Source organism: Acanthochromis polyacanthus, chromosome 4, assembly GCF_021347895.1.
Source record: "Acanthochromis polyacanthus isolate Apoly-LR-REF ecotype Palm Island chromosome 4, KAUST_Apoly_ChrSc, whole genome shotgun sequence".
In the NCBI taxonomy this organism is placed as follows: domain Eukaryota; kingdom Metazoa; phylum Chordata; class Actinopteri; family Pomacentridae; genus Acanthochromis; species Acanthochromis polyacanthus.
The window spans coordinates 22,468,137-22,479,038 of record NC_067116.1 but is presented as its reverse complement, the minus strand read 5'-3'; positions in this window follow the sequence as shown (position 1 = coordinate 22,479,038).

Here is a 10,902-nt window from a genome sequence, read left to right as displayed (position 1 = left end):
CGGAGTGGTTGGCCACCTATCTTCACACACTTAAGCATAAAGGAGGCAAGAAGAAGAAGAATTTCTCGCAACCGCCGTTTGCTGTCAATACCTGTACCACAAGCAGAATCAGCGGAATCAGGTGCACGGTCATTTCTGTGCCATTTATCTCAATCCGCAGTCGGTAGCTTGGGTCCATGGTTTGAAGAAGTTGTCTGTCTTCCTCCTGACTCCAAAATGCTGTCTCTCTGTTTCAGTTAGTGTGTTCGCTTCTCTCCTAATGTTGTGTGCTCCTCTGAGTTGGGTAGTTTGTTGTTCTCTTCTCTGGAAGAACGGTATGTTGAAATCAGTCTTGCAGCCAATAGCAACGGCCAACTCCTATCTCAGGCATTAAATTTATGGTGGGTTCATATGGAGGAGGAGGAGGAAAAGCAGGACCTCGATGGCAGTGACAACCATGCCTGAAACCTGCTGTTCATGAATTTATTTTGCAATAAAGCACGTGTGTGTTGTGTGTGTGTGTGTGTGTGTGTGTGTTACTTGCTACATTGTGGGGACCAAATGTCCCCACAACTGTAGGAAAACGAAACTATGTCACTTGAGGGACCTCATTTCGTCCCCACAAGTTTAAACAGTGTTTCTTGGCCATGTGTTGTACTGAAAAAGTAAAAGTGCAAAAACGTTTCTTTAGGGTTAGCTTTGGTTTGTTAGGGTAAGGGTTAGGGTTAGATATGAATGGGAGTCAATGGTAAGTCCCCACAATGATAGAAAAACATAGTGTGTGTGTACAACATTGTAATAAATTGTAGTTGTCTTTTGTACTTGTAATTATTGTAATAAATGTAATTCTATATTATGATGATATTTTGTCTGTGTCCTCATGTTTGGAGTGCTGTCTATCCAATTTTATCATTTTACAGCAGTTTTCAATCTTGCAGTTTACACAAATATTTCATGAGTAGTGGGGGATTAATTCAATTCAATTCAATTTAATTTATATAGCATCAATTACAATCAAATTGTCTCAAGACCGCTTTACAGAACCCATATGCCTGACCCCAGAGCAAGCCCAAAGGCGACAGTGGCAAGGAAAACACCCTTTAACAGGGAAAAAACCTCAAGCAAACCCGGCTCTATATAGGGGGGAAACCATCTGCCTGCTGGCCCGGGCGGGTTGAGAAGGACAGAGGAGGGCAAGGGGAGGGATGGGAGAAGAGGGAGGGTGGGGAAAGCAAGGAAAACACAACACACATTTGGATACATTCATGACAAGATATGTGACACAGACAAAGTATAAGCTAACATTGAAAACTGACTCATAGTTTACTCTTATGATGTACGGCTCTGACATTAAACATACTCCATATAAACTAGCAGTAAAATTCAAACAGTATGTAGATTAGCAAAAACAGTATAGTGAGGGCGATGCAGAGTTTACTGGTGGAAAATGGGAGCTGGAAGCGGAATGCTGGAGGAAGGTCAGCAGCAGCATCCCACAGTGGACATGATGGAGACTGGACCAGCTGGTGGAACATCGACTGCAGATCTGAAGCATCCAGCTCTGGGACCAGGGACACTCGGAGAAATAACACAGGGCAAACAGAGTGAATGTAATGCAATAACGGTATACATATTAAATGTAAAGGTAGATAGAGAAGGGCTCAGTCGGTCAAGAGAAGTCCCCCAGCAGCCTATAGGCCTCATAGCAGCATGACTAGGGGCAGAACGAAGGGACGTCCCAAGAGGGAGTCAGCTGTGCAATGAAGACACAAGCCGGACCCTGTGGGTCACCCAGTCAGCCCCAACTATAAGATTTGTCAAAAAGGAACGTTTTCAGCCTGGTCTTAAAAATAGAGGGGGTGTCTGCCTCCCGAACCCAAACTGGGAGCAGGTTCCACAGGAGAGGCGCCTGATAACTGAAGGCTCTGCCTCCCATTCTACTTTTAGAAATTCTAGGAACAACAAGTAAGCCTGCAGTTTGAGAGCGAAGAGTTCTATGAGGATAATAAGGTACTATCAGATCTTTAAGATATGATGGAGATTGGTTATTAAGAGCTTTATATGTCAGAAGAAGGATTTTAAATTCTATTCTGGATTTAACAGGAAAAATTACTTTGAGAGGTCACGAAATCAGCTGTGGTCGTGTAATGGTTCACTTCATGTGAGGGTAAATACTGTGTATTTACTTAGAAATCTGTTTACTGTAAAGAGCTGAAATCCTGAATGTTTACCTGACAGACATTGTCTCCTGATCAATGACATTCTCATTAATGTAACAATATAACCTTTTTCAGATTTGAACATCTGACTAAAAGATCATCAAATTGGTATATTCTGGAAACTACTATTATTAAATCATTGGAAATGAGTCATTGTTTCTGAGCAATTTTTTTTTTTTATTGGATCCAAATTAATTTAGCTTAAGAGGCCTTACATGTTGTATCTTGGTTGGGTCCCTGCTCCATTTTATTTCTATTACCCAAAATGTTGCTTTTACTAATACAAAATAAATGGATGTCACTGTATACATTTACTAAGGAACTGGTAGTTGTATCATTCATTAATGTGATACTTGATTATTTCATGCAATTTGGGGGCAGATGTGTTTAATGTACACTTAAACTTTGACTTATGGCTTTAAGCCAGTAATGTCTGCAGTGAAATTCTATCATTAATTTTAAAGAACTTCCCATACAAGTTGAGTGAAACATAACTCATAAGTATGTGAAACACTAAAGTTAGCACATTGTCTTAACAAGATAAGTAGGTCACCCTGCATGTTGAACTGGGAACATCTCCAGAAACTTTTCTTTATTAGCCTGGTTATTTCCAGACATAATCTCAGCACAGAAAAATGTCCTTGTGACTGAAAGATTACCACAAAAATGCTTTTTCTTCTACATTTTTAAAAAATATAAATATTACCAGATAAATAAATGGAATCTTACTGCTTAAATATACAAGATAATTGTGCCAATATTCACAGTTCTTGTGACTCTTTAACATCTTTTTCCACCTGGTCTTCATTCTTTTGATTCTTCTCCTCAGTTGTGACTGACAGTTGATGTGCTGATGTGGTCACATCTGTTTAAAGACAAATGTTATGTGACATGTTAGCTACATATACCTAATGACTGTAAATATGGCAGTGCTAGTCTAACATACAAATGGGATAAGAGGACAATCAATTACAGCTTTTAATAAAAAAAAATAAACATGAGTTTTTCAGCTACAATATAGCTAAATCATTCTTCTTTTAAACTAAAAGTACAAAAACAATGTCACTAAGAAAAACAGTAGCTTGTGTTCCAGAAGACTCTTAGTTATAAAGTATCATTACTTATTATGATGATGACGATGTAAGAAGTGATATAACCTTCACATATAGAATTGGTTCTTAATAAATTAGTCAATGATGAATCTGCACAGAAATGATGCAATTAACAATAATCTCACATGGATTTTTGTACTTTATCCAACAAGCCTCAGTAATAATAATAATAACAATAACAATAACAATAATAATAATAATAATAATAATAATAATAAACAATTTGCTAAGACAGTCACATTGGGACTTATTTTGAGTCGAGAAATAGGCTAAATTCAAGCCACTTCAAAAAGTTCTTGTACTCTGTAATCTTAGGGGGAGTGTGTTTTCTCATTTGCATAAAAGTTATAGGCTTACCTGTATAATTTGTGTGATTCTCATGTCATCATGCTACATTTTGAAGTTGAAAGAAAAAACAGACAGAGAGGAAGAAGGAAGTGAGAAAACACGAGTCCACACCAGTCTGTCTAATATGTTGTTACTACACACATAGGACCAGATGCCCAAAATTTATTTTATATTTGTCTGAAAATAATTTAAATAGTCATTTCTGGTTGGGTTTACATCGTACAAAGTCATTTAAACAGTTCATGCAGCCACACTGCAAAGTCCAAACACTGTGTCATTGTTCTTACACTGTCACTTTGAAACTCACAATAAAACAACCAGTTTCTATGTACGATGTGGCGTATCAGAGCGTCTTCTTCACGAGAAACATGTTGTGTAAGGAATCAGTGGATGTTATTTAATGAGTGGCTGTTTCATAACGTTGCATCACGTGGCACATTAAATCAAACAGCACAGTGGCAGAACAAGTCCTACCAGGAAGTCCTCCTTTTAGTGAGAATACGACAGGTTTAACAGCACTACACAAAAAGTCTGAACATCAGGCTTTTTCTACATTTCAGCAACAACTCCACTCCATTAACATTGTTTTTGTGGTTTATTTGATGGAGGTAAACACACATGGAATCACACAGCATCTTTGTCATTCACTTTGATTCCACAATGTCACATCTATTACAAACTCAAATGTTGATAAAAATCAAAGTTTACTGTGATGGAGTCCAACTCTGTAACATCTAACAGGAATGAGACTCCCCAATACTACTGGTGTCCTATCTTCAGTGTCTGATGGATCCAGGTCTTTGTCAGAGTGATGAGAGAGAGAGAATTTAAATGATTTATGGCATTCTGACTGTGTCCTGCTGCACAAAAGACATTTTTGCTGCCCTCTACCTTGAACCATGGTTGTGCTGTTTCCATAGAGGAGCAGGATTTGGGGTTTAGAGAGTCAATAAGCAAACTCTGTTTGCTGATGAAGATCATCAAAATGCTGTTAGAAGCTACATTAGACACCAGTAATCATGAGTTTTTGTCTGTTTTTTGAACTGTCTAAAAGTAAAGAATGTGTTTTGATGAGCCTTCCTCAGTTTTCTTTGTTTGACCCCAGTTGACTGCACAACATCTGTCACCAACTAATACTTTCAGAGTTAACCATGTGATGAAGAAAGCAAACAATGTAGGTTATTTAGCAATTTAATCCATCTTTCTCATTAGAATCATGCAGTAGGACATGCTGAAAACTAAAGTATGAGGTTGCTCACACTCACAAAGGTTTTATATTGATCTTACAACAGAATGTGGTAACATGTAAAAGGAGTGTCCTCAGTTGTATGCTTTCTATTGAATTTGAGTGACTCTCCAATCATCCTACGGTGTTTTCTAGTTGAAAGATAAAACGGATACTCAGGAAGAAGAAAATGAGATACAATGAGTCCACATCGGTCTTCTGAATATTACTAAGCTACGAGGCACACAATACAAAGTGCCCTATATTTACAGAGAAAAGCAACTTTATGATGTGGCTTGAAATTTGTAGCCATTTTCATCACTGAAATGAATAAAAAAAATAGGCCAGTCACATGAAAAAAGTAACTTCAATAATTATCAGTGCATTAGATTCATAAAATCAGAATTAGGGGGTTCAGATTAGACACCAATGATTAGATCTGTCTTAAGGAATGACAGATGGAACCTGTTTTTTTTAAACGCCTGACATCAAGGGTCAGATCTACTCTTTGTTGGTGAAGTTGTGGTCTCATCACACTAAGATCTAAGGAGCTCCCTGAGGCCCACAGAAAGAGGATTGTGGAATTGGGGGTCTTAGCTTAAAGGATGATGGTGGAAATGCTCATGATTGGGGTTGCTTCTCTGCATGAGGGACTGGACAGCTTTCAGTTGTTTATATTTTTGGAATTCTGGATGAGGTGTAGCAAAAAGAATTAGTGCAACTGTATTTATCTTTTGTATTTATTAAAGAGCAGAATAAAACAATTAACAACAAAGTAGAGAAATGCAGAGGGAATATTTCAGTTGAAAGGCAGAGCTCCGACACCAATACAGAAATCAAGACACACCTACAAAACCTGAATAAATTCTTAGATGGGTTAATGATACCATCCATCTCAGAAGAATCCAGGGGCCAACTAGAATCAGAAATTACCAAAAAGAAACTGGAAATGCAGCTGACGGTATAGAACCTGGAAAAAAGACTAGGACCAGATGGTTTAGCAATAGATTCATATAAAAACATTTTTTTAAACCTAATCAGCCACTGCTGGAAACGTTCCTAGAGACATTTCAGAATGAGACTCTTCCCTCTCAGTGAATGGAGCTCTAATGATATTACTCCCAAAACAGGGAAACCCCCTAATAAATGTGACCGTAAGCTTAAGCTTACATAAGCAATCAGCTTATTTTACTCTGACCTTCAAATATTATGTAAAATTCAAGCAAAATGGATGCAAAATCTAATGGCAGAAACTATTGATAGCGACCAGAATGGATTTATAACTGGAAGGCAGGGATTCCACTGTGGTATCTGACCTGAGACGTGTTAATTACTGCATTTTCTGAATGTACAGATGTTTTATTGCTGAGAGCTGCTCTTATGCCAGGCCTTGAACATTCGACTTTTGTTTTATTCGAAGGGCGCTGTCACCAATAGAAGAACATAGGTTGAGGTTTTACAAGCAACCATATACATATATAAGTGAACTCTGAATGTGAGTTTACAAGGTTCATATTGCTGAATCCTTCCAGGCAACCTCTGTCTGATCGATGCTGGTCTTATTTATAATAAACTTATTGTGAAGTACGTCAGTGTCAACGGACATTTCTTCTTCACTTGCACATCATGAATGTCTGAGAAACTACGCCACAATGTCAGAAGAGTACTAAATATTAATACCAGTAAAGACACTACAGATACAGCTCTTCTGTCATTAGATGCAGAGAAGGTCTTTGATCAGATCGAGTGGCCATATCTGTTTGATGTTCTGGAAAGATTTAGGTTCAGAGAGAGGGTAAGAAAGTGGGTCCATCTGATTTATAAAATGCCAACAGTGTCCGACTAAAATTTTACCACTGTGTCTTTCTGATACATTGTTTATATGGAACAAAGTTCATTAGTTTAGGCAATATTACCACCTAGTGGCCACAACTCAGGCTGTTTGTGTGTGTTTGTGATTTATCTGAAACATGTATCCCTAAACATTGCTGACACAACACTTTAATCTAGACAAAATTTTTGATTTGTGTAAAATTGTTTACATTAATTGAAATGATGCCTAATTCATTAATTGCTTTGTGGTATTATGTTGAAGAAGGTTTTCTGTGAAGCTAAGGATTGCATTTCAGCAAAGGATTTTTTTTAACAAACTTAATTCCAACATCATTGTAGTTTAGATGAGCTGGTCCTGAAGTCTGCTGTGCAAAGATAAAACCAGAGAGAGTTATTTAGTAAATTTGATTTGAAAGCCTCAAAAAACTTAGTGTATCATACAGTAGTTGGCAGTGATTCTATAGAGCATAACATTAATTTATCAAAAGAATAGTAGCAGTCAATTCTGAATCCCTGATTGTTGTATGAATTCAGACATGGCATTATTTCATATTTCCAGCTTCTCAATTCCATAGATTTGCTGCTTTGCTTTGGCAATATAAGAGTAAAAGCAATGTCTTTGAAGATGTCAGTTTTGATTTTGTGTTGTTATTGCTCAATGAGCTTTTCAGAGCTGATACAATTTCTAGAGGCTCAAGGAAATGAGATGTCAGACTGTAATAAAGAATGAATTTTACAAAGTTTTTTTTAAAAAAGGACTACAACTCAGACCAGAAAACTACAACCAGAAACTCTCCCAATAAACAGGATCTATAGATTTAGACTAACTCAAGAAGCCTCCTAGAGGCAGGGAGGAATTATAACAACAAAAACACTAACTTAAAGGTAACTAGAAATACTCTCAAGAAATGTAGCCGCAAGGGGACACAAGCCAGTGTCTTATTGTGCTGGTCCCAAGCCCGGATAAATACAGAGGGTTGTGGCAGGAAGGGCATCCGATGTAAAACTTTGGCCAAATCAAACATGCGAATCAAATGTATGACTTCCATACCGGATTGGTCGAGGCCCGGGTTAACAACGACCGCCATCGGTGCTGTCGACCTACAGGGTGGAGGTGGAAAATGGACAACTGTTGGTCGAAGAAGGAGGGGAGGAAGGTGTGTTCGTAGGAAGAGAGAGAAGAGGAACACCAAGAGTCTAGGACTGAGAGTAGGGACTTTGAATGTTGGAACTATGACAGGAAAAGGTAGAGAGCTGGTTGACATGATGCAGAGGAGGAAGGTGGACATACTGTGTGTCCAGGAGACCAGGTGGAAAGGTAGTAAAGCTAGAAGTTTAGGAGCAGGGTTCAAGTTGTTCTATCATGGTGTAGATAGGAAGAGAAATGGAGTAGGAGTTATCTTGAAGGAGGAGTTTGTTAGGAATGTCCTGGAGGTAAAAAGAGTGTCAGATCGAGTGATGAGCCCGAAGCTAGAAATCGAAGGTGTGATGTTCAATGTTGTTAGTGGGTATGCTCCACAGGTAGGATGTGAGCTGGAGGAGAAGCAGAAATTCTGGTTGGACCTTGATGAAATGATGCAGAGCATCTCTAGAAGTGAGAGAGTTGTCATTGGTGCAGACTTCAATGGACATGATGGTGCAAGAAACAGAGATGATGATGAGGTCATGGGCAGGTTTGGTATCCAGGACAGGAATGCAGAAGGACAGATGGTGGTTGACTTTGCAAAAAGGATGGAAATGGCTGTAGTGAATACTTTCTTCCAGAAGAGGCAGGAACATAGGGTGACCTACAGCCATGGCCATAAGTTTGGACACAGCATGACTTACTATGTCTGTTTTGATGTCTATTACAGAACATAACTAATATTTTTTGACAGCACCAGTTAAATTAGTCAACAAATCAACAAGGGATATAATATTATCAATAAATTCCAACAACTGGAACAACTTTGTTCCCAAAACATAATATTAGAAGAAAATAACAAAAAAATGCAGGACTTTCACAACCGAATTTGGTAAAATAACAAAATGACACCAAACTCTTCTGATGTTTTTTTTTAAATATGAAACTTAATATAGTTCTCAGGAGTTGTGTACTGTATTGTAAGTGACAATTTTGTGGTATTTTCTAAGATTCACAAGCGTTATGGTACTTGTGTCCAAACTTATGGCCATGGCTGTAGGTTGGACAGTAAGGAGGGAGAGACTCATCTGTACAGGTTGGCAAGGCAGAGAGACAGAGATGGGAAGGACGTGCAGCAGGTTAGGGTGATAAAGGATAAGGATGGAAGTGTGTTGACAGGTGACAGGAGGAGGGCATTGAAGAGGATGAAGAGTGGAAAAGCACTTGGTCCTGATGATATACCTGTGGAGGTATGGAAGTGTCTCGGAGAGGTAGCAGTAGAGTTTCTGACTGGGTTGTTCAACAGGATCTTAGATAGTGAGAAGATGCCGAGGAATGGAGGAGAAGTTTGCTGGTGCCCATCTTTAAGAACAAGGGAGACGTGCAGAGTTGTGGCAACTACAGAGGAATAAAGCTGATGAGCCACACGATGAAGCTATGGGAAAGAGTAGTTGAAGCTAGACTAAGGGCAGAGGTGAACATCTGTGAGCAGCAGTATGGTTTCATGCCAAGAAAGAGTACAACAGATGCAATATTTGCTTTGAGGATGTTGATAGAGAAGTACAGAGAAGGTCAGAAGGAGCTGCATTGTGTCTTTGTAGATCTGGAGAAAGCTTATGACAGGGTGCCCAGAGAGGAACTGTGGTTTTGTATGAGGAGTCTGGAGTGGCAGAGAAGTATGTTAGAGTGGTGCAGGACATGTATGAGGACTGTAAGACAGGGGTGAGGTGTGCTGCAGGTGTGACAGAGGAGTTCAAGGTGGAGGCGGGACTACATCAGGGATCAGCTCTGAGCCCCTTCTTGTTTGCTATGGTGATGGACAGGATGACAGACGAGGTTAGACAGGAGTCTCCATGGACTATGATGTTTGCAGATGACATTGTGATCTGTAGTGAGAGCAGGAAACAGGTGGAGGACAAGCTAGAGGTGTGGAGGTTTGCCCTGGAAAGGAGAGGAATGAAGGTTAGCCGCAGTAAGACGGAGTATCTGTGTGTGAATGAGAGGGACCCAAGTGGAAGAGTGAGGTTACAGGGAGAAGAGATCAAGAAGGTGGAGGATTTTAAGTACTTAGGTTCAACAGTCCAGAGCAATGGACAGTGTGGAAAAGAGGTGAAGAAGCGTGTACAGGCAGGCTGGAACGGCTGGAGACAAGTGTCAGGTGTGATGTGTGATAGAAGAGTTTCAGCTAAAATGAAAGGAAAGGTTTACAAAACTGTGGTGAGACCAGCCATGTTGTTTGGTCTGGACACAGTGTCCCTGAGGAAAAGACAGGAGGCAGAGCTGGAGGTAGCAGAACTGGAGATGCTGAGGTTCTCTTTGGGAGTGACCAGGATGGATAGGATCAGGAATGAGGACATCAGAGGGACAGCACATGTTAGAGGCTTTGGAGATAAAGTCAGAGAGGCCAGACTGAGATAGTTCGGACATGTCCAGAGGACAGAGTGTGAATATATTGGTAGAAGGATGCTGAGTTTCCCACTGCCAGGCAGGAAACCTAGAGGAAGACCAAAGAGGTTTATGGACGTGGTTAAAGAGGACGTGAAGGTAGTTGGTGTGAGAGAAGAGGATGCAGAAGACAGGGTTAGATGGAGGCAATTGATTCGCTGTGGCGACCCCCGAAGGGAAAAGCCGAAAGGAAAAGAAGAAGATTAGATCTGCTTTATTTTGCCGGAGAGATGCCCCAGTGGATCTACCACGACTGTGTTTCACCAATCAGACAAGATTTAATAATGAAAAAGAGACAAAAGCTACTCTTACCTATGAAAAGTCATTCCAAGTTTCCTTGTCTCAATCGAACAACGTAGTGTGCAACTGTATGCAGCACAGTGAGACAGCATGCTTGTTGTTTCCGTTTTCACGTCCTCAACATCAACTGATTGCTCTAAAACTTTGCCCCCACTAGCTTAGCCTCTCCGTAGCAAGCAACTCAAAGGGGAGTATCCCATCTTCTGATTCATATCTGTGGTCCTATCTGCTGATTCATATCTATGAGCGCTATTATATATATATATATATTACATACCTCAATGTTGCCCAGAAGATAAGATGACAACAGACATGCAT